The sequence below is a fragment of the Diceros bicornis genome, chromosome 30, assembly GCF_020826845.1.
Source record: "Diceros bicornis minor isolate mBicDic1 chromosome 30, mDicBic1.mat.cur, whole genome shotgun sequence".
Lineage (NCBI taxonomy): Eukaryota > Metazoa > Chordata > Mammalia > Perissodactyla > Rhinocerotidae > Diceros > Diceros bicornis.
In genome coordinates, this window is record NC_080769.1 from 11709186 (window position 1) to 11723242 (window position 14057).

The 14057-nt window shown below is 37.4% G+C and overlaps 1 pseudogene; it reads left to right on the top strand.

Annotated features, from left to right (window-relative positions):
• Window positions 1-91: 91 nt before the first annotated feature.
• Window positions 92-12029, top strand: LOC131394222 (olfactory receptor 7G1-like; annotated as a pseudogene).
• The last annotated feature ends 2028 nt before the right edge of the window (window positions 12030-14057 follow it).

Below are 14057 nucleotides of genomic sequence, written 5' to 3' on the forward strand. Positions count from 1 at the left end.
TAACAATAGGCCCAGGGAAGGACAGTCAGTTTTATGTTTCCAGAGATCTTGTTTGTATATGACAGCTCCATATGTTGCATGCATCTGCACCATGAGGGGAACCAGACTTAGAGTGAAGCCACCACATGGAGGAATGAATGAACTGTCCAGGTACTGTATATTCCCAACCTCTGGAGTTGTTACAATGAAAGACAACTCTACTTTTTTCCAGATTTATTGAGGTATAATTGAGAAAATTGTATAAATTTAAGGTATTCAATGTGGTGATCTGATATACATATATAGCATGCATTCATTATCACAAGAAAGTTAGTTAACATACCAGTCACCTCATAATTCTCTTTATTAGTTGAGCATCTTAGAGTCAGTGTTTCTTTTTCTTGTTACAAAGTACTCCTCATTGATAAAGTTCAATTATCTCTTATCACATCAGACCACTAACATAATCTAAATATGCCATTTTATATGAAATGAAATTAAGTGTAGTGGATGCTGATGTTGCCATGCCTGGATACAGTTTCCCAGTGACTGGGCTTGGTGGTTAGTGAATTGAAGTATGAAATATCAGCTCCCTTGCCTCAGAGTAGTTCTAACGCAGAAGTGAAATTCTCACGGCCTTAACCATGGAATCAGGCAGAAGTAGTCTCTAACAATCACCATACCTTTGGTTATCATTTCCCTGCTCTATCCACCTTATCCACTTCTCTAATTCTGAAAACATTTCTCGCAAAATCGCTATTACAAGAACCCTTGACTCTCATTCTCCTTGTAGGGAATCTGGCTCATAAACTGATATTAGAGACTGGAAATTACTTGACAAACATCACAGAGTAGATAAGGTGCAAATTAGGTTTCCATCCCAAGTTAAAATGCGCTTGGACGTTATTCTATCTGGCCATTTTAGAAGAAGACGGTAATGGAAGTCAAGCCTTCTGTCTAATCTAGTATTCTTTTTCTTTGGAAAGCTTGATTACCTGAGCAATTGCACAGAAAAAGAGAAGGATTTCTGAGTCTGTGCAGAAGGACAGTTGCAACACCATCCGACTGAGGAACAGGACATTTGAAATGCTAATGATCAGTAAAAGTAGAATCAGCAGTCTACAGAGGCGAGGATTCAATGTGACCAAATGCCTCAGTGGTTGGCAAGTGACTACACTGTGGTCATAGGCCATAATCACAAGGCGAAAATTTTCTAAACTAGCAAAAATCAGGACAAAGCAGACCCGTGTAGGCAGCCCATATAAGTGATGTTCTGATTCTGTGTTTATATGCTCAGCAGCATCTTTAGGATTGTGGTTGTCCTTAAACAGATGTCAGTAAAGGACAGATTAGAGAGAAAAAAGTACATGCGGTGTGCAGATTGGAGTCACTGATGATAGACAAGATGATGAGCAGGTTTCCCAGGACAGTGATCAAATAAATGGACAGGAACAGGCTGAAGATGAGGGACTTCAGTTCTGGAGCATCTGTCACTTCCATAAGACGGAATTCCAAAACATCTGTTTGGCTTCCAAGTTTCACGTTGTTGGTAAATCTGATGGAAAAGATATGATAACAAAACAATCAAATCTGTGGTCCAATACCAGGATAATGCCCAGTAGCAAATGCCATCTTGGGAAGAGAAGGAGACGAATGTATGGAAATTCCAAGAGGATGCCTTCTGTAAGTATATTGTTACTTTTTAAAAAGACTTGAAACTGATATAGAAGAGTTTCAAAGTTTTTTAATTCAGGAAAGTGTTAAGGATGGTAAATTTTTTTTAAAAATTACACTACCTATACTGGTCTGATTATTGAAAATATTGGTTATTTTATAAGAGAAACAAATAGATTAGGAAGCCAGCTTGAAGATTCTGTCTGGATTCCCTGAGACCTCAGTTCCATGCGACAGAAATAATCCAAAAATATGTCAAGGAACAAGAATGGGAAAACAGGTGAAGTTTACCAACCCCTCTGCACTGTACCACCACAGGAATGCAAGTAAATTTGACAGAATTTTATAACAGTCATCCCAGTTTAGAAGACGCATATTTCTGCTCAGGATGAAAATGATACTGGCCGTAGTAGACTGAGTACAAATAGATAAGAGGTACTTGCATATCGGTGCAAAGGTACAAGAAGACAGGTGAAGATGACAGATAGTTAGGCAGAAGGACTATGTGTAACTTAGTTCTAATCATCTGATATATGTACTCTCTTCATGGCTTCCCTTGGATGAACCTGTAGTAAAACACCTGCCCTCATTTCCAAACATTGATAAAGTATGTTAAGTTACCTGGTTAACATCACAGCAAACAGTTGCATAGCATCTCCTCTGGATTTATCATCTGGGAGATCTGTATTCAGGAAATGCAAGGGGATTGAGTGAGTCAATGGGCTCTCGAGCAAGATGGATCATCTATGAAGGAAGCTTCAGCTGTGCTATTTCTTTTCTGTGGAAGGATTGTTGAAGGAAGTGTTTACAGGTGGATGGCAATCTCTGTGTCCCTAGAGGATAAATTTCAAAAGCTCTTCATAGCCAAGAAATTTTTTTTGTCACTGTGATCCAGGGCAGTGCAATTCCTTAAAGATGAAGACTCCAGTGGGACGAATTCAGGATGGCTTTCTTCCTCACTCTAAAACCAGGTGTACACCATTCTCAATGCAATTTATAAAGAAATAGAAAAAACGATCCTAAAATGCATATGGAACCATAAAAAATCCCAACATTCAAAACAATCTTGAACAATAAGAACAAAGCTGGAGACGTCACACTTTCTGATATCAAATTATATTACAAATCCATAGTAATCAGAACAATATGGTACTGGCATAAATACAGACACATAGACCAGAGGAACAGAATAGAGAGCCCAGAAATAAATCCATGCATATACAGTCAACTCATCTTTGATAAGGGCTCTAAGAATACACAATAGAGAATGGATAGTCTCTTCAATAAATGGTGTTAGAAAAACTGAATATGCACTTGCAAATGAATACAACAGTATGCATATCTTACACCATATAAAAAAAGAAACTTGAGTGGATTAAAGACTTAAACAAAAGACCTGAAATCATAAAACTCCTAGAAGAAAACATAAGGTAAAAACTGCTTGACGTTGACCTTGGCAATGAACTTTTGAATATGTCACCAAAAGCAAAGGAAATGATAGAAAAACCAAACAAGTGGGACAACATCATATCAAAAACTTCTGCACAAAAAAGGGAAAGAAACAACAAAATGAAAAGACAATCTGTAAAATGAAAGTATATAATATATATATCTATTACGTATAAAATGCTAGTTATAATATAGCAAATATACCCTAAAAAGCATATTCTAAGAACTAACTCTATGTATGGCTCACAGCATTCTTCCTCTGTGTTACACTCAGTGGTTTCTATTATCATATTATCATATGATAATTATATGATTATCATATGATAATCATAACCTATTATCATAATAGACTGTGCATGGAAGGATAACCTCAGCATATTGGCAAAAAGACAGATTAGCCAGCTCGAATCTCCTGTCTTTTCAAAGAAACATTGGAAAATAAGCTGAAACTTTCAAAACTAACTTTGTCAGAACTTCTGAAAACAGTCAAAATTTACATCAAACACGTGAGTGCTGAACCAGGAAAAATCAACATCAAATGGCAGAAAAGATTTGTGGCTGTTTTACTAGCCCTTGCCGCACTCCCTCCCTGGCATGGCAGCAGTCTTAGTCTTAAAATGGCCACAGCCTGTGTTCTTAGTGTGAGATCCTGGTCTATGGATGCAAAGAAAGCAGACTAGACCTTTTCTCAAATCATTCTGTATGTCTGCTCGAACCTGTCTGAGAGCTACCTGAAGGGCTGAAACAAGGCATCATCTCTGTTTTGCCTAACTCAGAACTAAAGCTGGGAAAGCAAGGGCATTGTTTGAAAACACCACAAACCAAAATAAGAGCCCACATATGCTTATAGTAAAAGATTAAAGTTAAAACATAAAATAAACCGGTTAAGCCCTACAACAAAAATGGGAAATTTTCTTTAGAAACTTAGGACATTTAAAAGCAGCTAAGTATATGGGAGAATTTAGAAAGCTGCATGCATGCCCATGGCAAGACATATACTCAACACCAAAGAAGATCCTAAACTTTCATATTGGTCCCTAGGCTCAGTGTAAACCTGGGTAAGTGTTGAAAGAATACTGCAGCACAGATCCAGTCTGTAAACACTGAGAGAGGTGTGTTACTTGATTGTTTGTTTGTTTATATATCTCCTGTCATTCAAGGAAATCTGTCAAAGCACTAGCTGAACAAAACTAAAGAACATAGCTTTCAATGGCCACACAGAACAAGAATTACAGTCTTTGAAAATATATTTTGGGAAAGTTACTAAATGAGTAGACTACTACCACCTTTAACAATGTTTTTTTTTTTTTTCAAAGCAAAACTCTGGGGGGATTCTGACATACAGAACTATCACATTGTAATATTGAGTCTAAAGAACACAGAGAAAAAAGAAAGAAAAAAAGTGAGCAGATGCCAGAGGACATATGGGACACTATCAAGTGAAAAAATATATATGTGTGCATTATGAGAGTCCCAGATGGAAAAGAGAAGGAGAAAGAGATGGAAAGAATATTTGAAAGAATAATAGTTAATAACTTCCCAAATATGGTGAAAGACATGAACCTACAAAACTCAGTAAAAGCTCAATAAACTCCAAAGAAGAAAAACTCAAAGATACTAACACGAAGACACATTATCATCAAACTTACAAAGCCAAAGGGAAAGAGAAAGTCTTGAAAGGAGTTTGTCATGTACAAGAATGTAAAAGAAAATCAGCTCATCACATACAAGAGATCTTCAATAAGATTAACAACCAATTTCTCTTCAGAACCATGGAGGCCAGAAGATAGTTGGGATGATGTATTTAAAGTGCTAAAAGAAAAAAATTGTCAACCAAAATTTCACATCTGACAAAGATTTTCTTCCAAAAATCAGGGAGAAATAAAGCATTCCCAGATAAACAAAGCTGAAGGAGTTCATTACCACTGTCTGCTCTAGGAAAATATCTAAGGGATTCCTTCAGGTTGAAATGACAAGACATTAGACAGTAATACAATGCTGTATGAAAAAATAAAGATTTCTGGTAAAGATAAAGGTGTAGGAAAAATGAAGCACCAGTCTTTTATTTTTGGATTACAGCTCCACTTTTTATTTATGCTAGATTTAAAAAACAAATGTAAAAACTTTTAAATCTATGCTAAGGTATGACTCTATCTTTTCTTTTTTTAACAACAAAAATTTATTCTCTTACAGCTGTAGAAGTCAGAAGTCTGGTATCAGAATATTTCACTGGTCCAAAGTCAAGGAGTTGGTAGATCTGGTTCCTTCTGGACTGTCTTGGGAGAGATTCTCATTCCTTGTCTTTTTCAGATTCTACTGGCCCACCTGTATTTCTGGCTTGTGGCCCTTTCTCCATCTTCAAATCACATTATGCCAATCTCTGCTTCCATTATCATCTCATTTTCTCCTCTTTGTAGTCAAATTTCCCTCTTATTTTTTTTGAATTTGCAAACATTTTACAGAACAAAAGAAGTAAGTCCAAAGAGACACATAACTTTAATTCAATTTTTAAAAGGTCAAAACTCAGCAAAATAAGATATATTTTTTTCAGATTTAGGTAGCGTAGGGAAACTACCAAGAAATCCTAGGATTTAAAAAATCAGAATATTGGATCCTTCTTGGGGGAGAAGTAGAACGTTATTGGAATAGAATATTGTGCATACTGTATGTATTGTTATTATTCTTTTTTGCAGGCTTAATTGAGCTCCAATTGACATATAGCATTCTGTAAGTTTAAGATATACAATGTGATGATTTGATACATGTAAGAAACTTTCAAGTACAGAATACAGTATTGTTAACTACAGTCACCATGCTGCATATTACATCTCTGAAACTTATTGATCTTATAACTGAAAGTTTGTACCCTTGGATTGACATCTCTCCATTTCTCCCACCTCTCAGCTCCTGCAGCCATCATTCTACTCACTGTTTCTATGAGTTTGACTTTTTTAGATTCCGCATATAAGTGAGCTCATTTAATATTTGTCTTTCTCCGACTTATGGACAAAATTGCACACTGCTGTCTTTCTGTGACATTGTATTTTATCAAAACACCTTTTAAAATAAAGAGGTATAATTTAGTCAAATGTCCCCCAAAGAGAAGTAAAACGTGCATTGAATATATTTTGTGGAAATTAGAAAGTGTGGTTATGAAAGTCCAAAACGGAGTATGAACTCTCTCTATACTGATCACAGTCATAATCGATCACAGAGAATAAATCAGATTCTGGTGTGTAAAACATAGAGAACAGAAATTAAGATACAGTAAATACTCAATGACTCTAAAGATGAAATATCCCTAAGTGTTTGATTTTACAATATTTAGGTACATTTATAAATATGTTATTTATATGCAATACTTAAACTACATTTTCACACGTAAAATCAAGATTCCTGATATCAATTATATAGAGATGCCTTTAACTGTAACTTAAAAAAGAAGCCTAGAATTCATTACTAAAGAGTGTGTGTACATGTGCTCAAGACATGTGAAATGGAGGTGAGCATGAACAGGTGGAGAGAACTGGATGGTGTACAACTGGCCTAAGAAGGTTACGGATTAGCCATCACGGATTCTTCTCTTCTATAGCCTTGGTCTTGAGCCAGCCCTGATGGCCTAGCAGTTAAAGTTTGGTGTGCTGCGCTTTAGCAGACCAGGTTCAGTTCCTGGGTGTGGAACCATACCTCTCGTCTGTCAGTAGCCATGCTGTGGCGACGGCTCATATAGAAGAACCAGAAGAATTTACAACTATGCACAACTACGTACTGGAGGCGGAGGAGAGAAAGAAAAAGAGGATGATTGGTAATAGACGTTAGATTAGGGTGAATCTCCCTCCTCAAAAAAAACACAAAAAACAAAAAAACAAACAGACTCTTTATTAAAAAAAAAAGAAGAATGAAAAAATGTGTATATAGTCTTGATCTTTAAGGATTTGCAGTGCTGAAGGATGACACTAAAAATATTCATCTAATGAGGAGCTTTGGATATTGATCCCCCAGGGATATAGAGACTGTTAGTTAAGAGTCAGCCTATGACAACCTCATTCACAGCTCTTGCCTGGTCAGGAAGAAGCACATCTGAGGCTCCATCCAGGGATGATCTTTCTTTGCCAGGAGCCCATTGCCTCACTTAGTCTCTCTACTCTTCCTGAAGACGTATCTTCTGTCTTCAATATCCAGGTGACATGTCAAACCTCATTCCACGGTGATGCCAGTCAGGTGACTTAAAGTCCCTTGGTTAATGCTTGGGACTTGGGTCATGAGGACAGGTGTTTTGCTATAAATTCATCTGTGGGAAGAAATGAGGAGAGAACATGCATGAAATGATCAGAACCAACTGTCCATGGGACTGCAACCTAATTGTCTTCTTGTTGACAAGTTCCCATGTATGTTTGTACCGATACTCAGTTCTCAATCTGCTAATCTCCTAAATTCACTAAAAATGAAAGGACCTATTATCCTCCTGAGTAGATATATGCCCCTTCTCAAACATGATGACTATTTAAAACCTTCTGACATTTACTTGAATTCTTGTGTGGTCGTGGGGCAGCGGTTTGGTCAGTTTTTCCTTTCATTTCTGTTCCTAGTTCTTAATAAATTGTTGTACAGAAGTGATTGTGTATTATCACTATCACTGGGCTGTGAAGACTCTGGTGAGAAAGTGGAGACACAGAGACTTAACTGGCTGCTTTTCTAGTACACCTGTTTGTCTTTATAAGATTACCATGTATTTTTCCATAAGAACAGCAGAGATAGTATCATAAATAAACACATATGACCACCTTCAACTCAATCCAGAATTAACAAATGTTGACATTCTGCTCTATCAACTTCAAGTCTTCTTTACAAAGTAACAAAATAATGTACACACAGAAGACACAATTTTTGTATACCCGTAATTTCTTGTTCTCCCCTTCCTAGAGACAACACCATCTAGAATGTGATGGTACCTCCCATGAATAGCTTTATTATGTATATGTATCCATAAACATCTATAGGATGAAAGGCCTTAACCATACTACCCGTCAGTTTGGGAACAGAGAAATAAAACATAATGTAACAATATAGTGGACCACTCTCCAGTAATCAAAATTAATAAAACAAGATTAAATATATCAGCAATAAAGAAAAGATAATTTACAGAAGTACACCAAATGTAAATTTCATGTACTGTGTGGTTGCATTAATATAAAGCTTTCAAAATGCAAAACAATGCAGTTGTTTATGGAACAATAATACTGATTATAGTAAAAATTGCAGGAGAATAACATACAGGAAATTCACGTAGTGGTTCTCTTGGGGAAGGAAAAGAATCAAGATTGTTGAAATACATGATGTATGGGCTTCACATGTACCTGTATTGTTTATTGCAATAAAAACACCTAGAATGAAGATGGTGAAGTGTCTGAATTTTATACTGTTGATTGGCATATACTCAGTCCTTCATTGTTATCTCTGTAATTTTTTTTTGCTCGCATAATCCGTATTATCCTGTATAGGTGTATTTTTGTTATGGGTTATTACTTGTGGGGGTTCAAAATATATTTAAAATTTTCTAATGATGTACACTTAATGTCACTTGAAAATATTTCTTATAGGTTTTGTTATTTGTATTGACATGTATATCTAATTTATTTTGTTATTTAATTCCTTTTAATTGCTATGTATTCCATTATATATCAATTTCAAATGACTAGTGATCTCACTGATGTTTCCTTCATTCCTTTTCCACATGATAAACGTTCCCAGCTGGAGGTTCAGTTCATAAATTCTTCCCTGAAATTTGCAATTATCATCTAGGGGTGTTTTCTATTCCTATTATTTTTCCTCAATTTGACTTGTGCCATTGCTTTCTTCTGAGGAGAGAAACATGCCAGGAGCTGGTGTTCATGGTAGGAAAAAAAAAACACAATGGGAAATGTCAGTAAGAAGGTCCCATAGGCTGAGTGCTGTGCTGGATGCTTTTCCTTCATTTATTTGTCATCATTGGGAAATCTCCATAAGTTTTTACAATAGTTGTCATTATACCAATGAGGACATCAGGCTTTTCATGCAGGTGAACAATTTTCCCGCTTCACAAAGCAAGTGCTGGTCTGGATTAAATTCAGAGTTTGAGTCTAAGTAATGCACCAAATGACAAAGGCTGTCATGGCCACTTCTGTCTCCCCCAGGTGTTGGAGAACCATTGCTTTACAAGGACACTTCTGTTACGACACCTGATTACTTTATAAGTATCATGTAAGTCTGTCTTATTTTGTAATTCTCCGTCTTCCAATGACCAAAAATTGCTGCTTTGTTCATCTATTGTTTAGAAGCCTATGCATTTCATTCTTTCTCTCATTTAGCTGTTTTTTTAAAAAAGTTTATTGCCACCTACTCTTACTAAACCAAGTGGGCTCACCTCCTGGTGAGTTAAATAAGACTCTACACCAGTGGAAGTTGTCTCACAAAGTAAAGTGTATTTGCAGCAAATATGAGGCCATGAAGAATCATTTCCAAACACATGGCATCCCTGAAAAAAGGGAAGCCGGAACTTTTATTTGGTTGAGGAATGAATATTCAAAAGGGAGAGGCGGGTATTTGCTTGCACAGGCTCAGGTGGAAAACATGCTTCCAAATAATGAGGACTAAGCTCCTCCTGAAGAGACCTTTGCATTAAAAATAAGGCAAAGGCCATGAGTATAGGTCTTGTGGTGAGGCATGGTCAGTTTCAGGATGCTGGTCGTTACATCTCCCTTGAGTGTCTCACTTGGTCAGTTTCAGGATGGCTGGTGGTTACATCTTCTTAACATACCAAAGGAAAAGAAACAACCTGGAAAAACAGTTAATTGCTTCCAAACCCACCTTTGAGTTTCTCAAGGCACCTGGTCAGTGACACTACCACATGAAGGGAAGAATTCCCCTTAGGATGAGACAGAGAATGCCATTTACATTTGCCTAGCTTCTCTTAGAATTAATTGTTAATGCAGATAAGTAGTGTTTCCATGGGGGAGTCTTATGAGCTACAAGTTTGTAGGCAACATTTTCTAATCTTTGCTCAGGTGGAGAGCATACATTTGGATGGATGCCATACACCTGCCACACAATACTTCAGGGGTAGAGGTGAAAAGTTTGGGGCAAAGTTCAGGAAAAACATTACAATTTTAAAGGGGAATTATGAAATCTGAGCATTGGTTTAGGAATGCTAATTCTGTGTTACCCAGAGGCATTAATTATGATTGGTCAAGAGAGTCATCTCAGCTGTCAGATCATCTGAACTCAGACTTAGTCTTTGCCATGAACTAACCATGTATTTCATATTCATGAGGTTACCTCATCTTACCTAAGTTTTCCCATTGATAAATGGAGTGATAGTGAGATTTAACTCATTTATTATTTAACAAGCCCTTCAGATATTTCTGAGGCATGCCAAATTGAGGACCATACTCTACAAGAAGGATTTATAACTTCATTCTTGTCTTTCTGTTTGTTTGAAGGCAAGGAATATTTCTGAAGGAAACATCATGTCTTATTCGTTGTGTCAGTCTCAGCACTTGGCACAAGGTGGGAAACAGAGTTAGAGATCAATAAACCTTTGGGCCAATAAAGGGAGTGGAGAGAAGAGAAGAGTGAGTGATGATGATGGAGGGAGAAATTAGCCCAGTAAAAGGTTTGAATATTCTCTTAGGTTCGCATTATATACGTAGAGTATTTTCTTTATTTTAAGCAATCCTCAAACTGTAGGATATCTCAAATTCCTCTGGAGGGCTTATTAAAACTTAGATTGTTGGTCCTCATCCCTGAGTTTATCAGTAGTAAGTCTTTAGTGGTACCACCAGTATTCATTTCTAACCAGTTCCCAGTTGACACTTCTGTTGGTTATCCAGGGAGTATTCACTTTATTTTCTTTTCATTCCATCTTTTCAATCAGATATGTCAACAGCCTGGAACCCAGAAATCACACAGACATTCCAGAACTGCTTCTCCAGTGATTGACAGATGATTCAGAACTGCAGCCTTCATCGTCAGCCTGTTCCGGTCCAGGTACCTGGTCACTGTTCTGGGAAACCTGCTCATCGTCCTGGCTTTCAGCTCTGACTTCCACCTGCACACCCCTATGTACTTCTTTCTCTTCAATATGTCGTTTACTGACATCTGTATAAGCACAAATACAATCCAGAAGATGCTGTTGAACATACAAGCACAGAATCGGGGCATCGCTTATATACACTGCTTCACACATACTGGCCTTGTCTTAGCTTTTGGTGGATTTGAGTATTTTCTCCTTACAGCAAAGTGGCCATCTGTCAACCCTTGAGGTACATGGTTACCATGAAACCCTGACTCTGTATGCTTCTCATTGTTCTTTCACTGTTTCTTAGCATTGTTGTTGCCCTGCTCCACAGTCTGATGATGTTGCAGCTGTCCTTCTGCAAGAACTCAGAAATCCCTCACTTCTTCTGTGAACTTGCTCGGGTCCTCAAGCTCGCTTGTTCTGATACACTCATCAATAACATTGTGATAAATTTTGTAACTAGCCTATTTGGTGGTAATCCTCTCTCTGGGATCATTTTCTCTTATACTCAAATGTTTTCCTCCATTTTCGGAATGCCATCATCCGGGGGAAAGCTTAAAGCTTTTTCCACCTGTGGGTCTCATCTCTCAGTTTCCTTGTTCTATGGGACCAGTTTTGGAGTGTACATTAGTTCTGCAATTACTGACTCTTCCAGAAAGACTGCAGTGGCTCATTGACATACATTGCGGTTCCTCAAGTGATGAACCCCTTCATCTGTAGCCTGAGGAACAGTGACAGGAAAGGAGCCTTGAGGAAACTCGTCAGTGGGATACCTTCTTTTCTGATATTATGACATCTACTTTGGTTTAGAGTTTCTAGAATGAAGCAAAGTGATAGTAATCCTGGGTGAACCATAATGCTTGATTCTTCCATCACCAAATTCTTCTAAAATGGCTAGGCAACATAATGGCTAAGTTCACTTTCACTTGGGGTTGAAACCTGACTTTACTTTTTGTCTAGCTGTAGGATGATTGACATATTATTTCAATTCTCTAAACTCAGTTTCTTTGCTTAGTTTCTATAGGGGCAGAGCCTGAGGCAAGGGTTCTAGTTTTAGTGATTTTGGGGGGTCATTCTCAGAAAAACGGAAGTTTCAGAAGGTGGACTGGACAGGGAAAATGTTGAAACAAGGCTGTGGTCATATCTAGAGACTAGCTTCCACCTGATACCATGGTAATGCCATGTCAATTGCACCCTAGAATTAGACCTAGAGTTAACTAAGGGATGTGACCTTTTGCACACCTGTTTGTTAATTGATTGGATTGTTCACTGGTAAACAATGTCCTTCTGAGGAACATTAGCATCTACCATACTCAGTTTCATTATCTATGAAATTTTGGTAATTAGATTATCTCCGTGGCTTGAGGTTATTGTGGGATATTTGAACTTCATCAGTGAGGAAGTCTTCAGTTCTAATAAGAAAAAGAAGCTTTAACTTTAAAATACTTAAGCAATAAAGAGGGCTATCTTTCATTATAATGACTTGAGAGCTAAGGAATGTATAGGAATAAGTGAGTAGAGATTTATTCAATCTTCCATGTGTTGTCTTGTCCTAGGACTGGATCTCCTCAGAGTCACCAAGTGGTGGTGCCAGATGGAGATGTCATGCCTGGACATGATTCCCAGCGACAGAACTCTGTTCTTTGAGTCAGAATATTATAGATTTTCTGTGGAGTCAACCAGAATATATCTCTGTAGCAGGTGAATAGTGGCCCTCAAAACAATTTGTCCACATTCTGTTTCCCCTAAATTGTTAATAATATATGATTTGAAGACTGAATGTTACTTAGTTGGAATTAGGGTCTTTGTAGGGGATGAGTTTATGTCAGATTATCTGGGTAGGCACTAAATATAATCACATCTGTCCTTATAAGAAAGACAGAAGTGGAAATGACACAAAGAAAAGGAAATGGCAATGTAACCATGGTGACAGTAATTTGATACAGCTAGTATTTAATTTCCAGTATTTGATCATTTTCCCCAGCTTTATTGAGATGTTATTGGCATGTAAGTTTTTATGAGATTAAGTTGTACAAGGCATTGATTGGATATGTTTAAATATCCCAAAATGGTTACCACCACAGCACTAATTAAAACCTCCATCCTGTTACGTAATTACCATTTGTTTTAGTGGTGAGAACATTTAAGACCTATTCTCTTAGCAATATTCAAGTATATAATACATCTTTCTTAGCTATAATCATCGTGCTGTCTATTAGATCTACAGAACTTAATCTTATAACTGGAAGTTTATACTCTTTGACCAACATCTCCCCATTTCCCAAACCACCTGCTTCAGAATTATATTTGATTACCTTTATAGTAACATCTATTAGTAGCTCTTTTGGTCTGAGTAATAGAATCAAATCAGTAATTATTGAGTAGACACAGTAATTCTTGTTAATCTTTTTCTGACAACTTGCTTGCTTTGACTCCTCCTTACTGATTTTATTAACAAGAATGTATTAGAGCTTTACTTATCTCTTTAACTACCTCTTCTTGCTGTTATTTCTTACTCCTCTGGGGTGGGATCCACATAGAGAAAAATGGTTGAACAAAACTCATTGAATAACGGAAGTCTTAAAGAATTGGCTGCACAATAAGGGCTCATGCAACAACTTATAATGCGTCTTTATGACGAAAACAGTGTTTCTGTGGAGGAAGCATTGAGACAGTAGAAAAGAGGAGCTGGTAGGGGTAGGGGCTGTGACTTTTACACAAGTACAAAAACGTGGGGCCATCATACAGAATCACATATCTGGATGTATGTGTGTGTGCAGGCTGAAGGATGGAGGTCTCACAGGAGAATCAAGGGGGTGCCCTTCATCAGTACGGAGGGGAGGTATTGTGTGAGCACCACAGCTGGAGGACAGATCCCTGCCTGCTGCCCACGATGTCT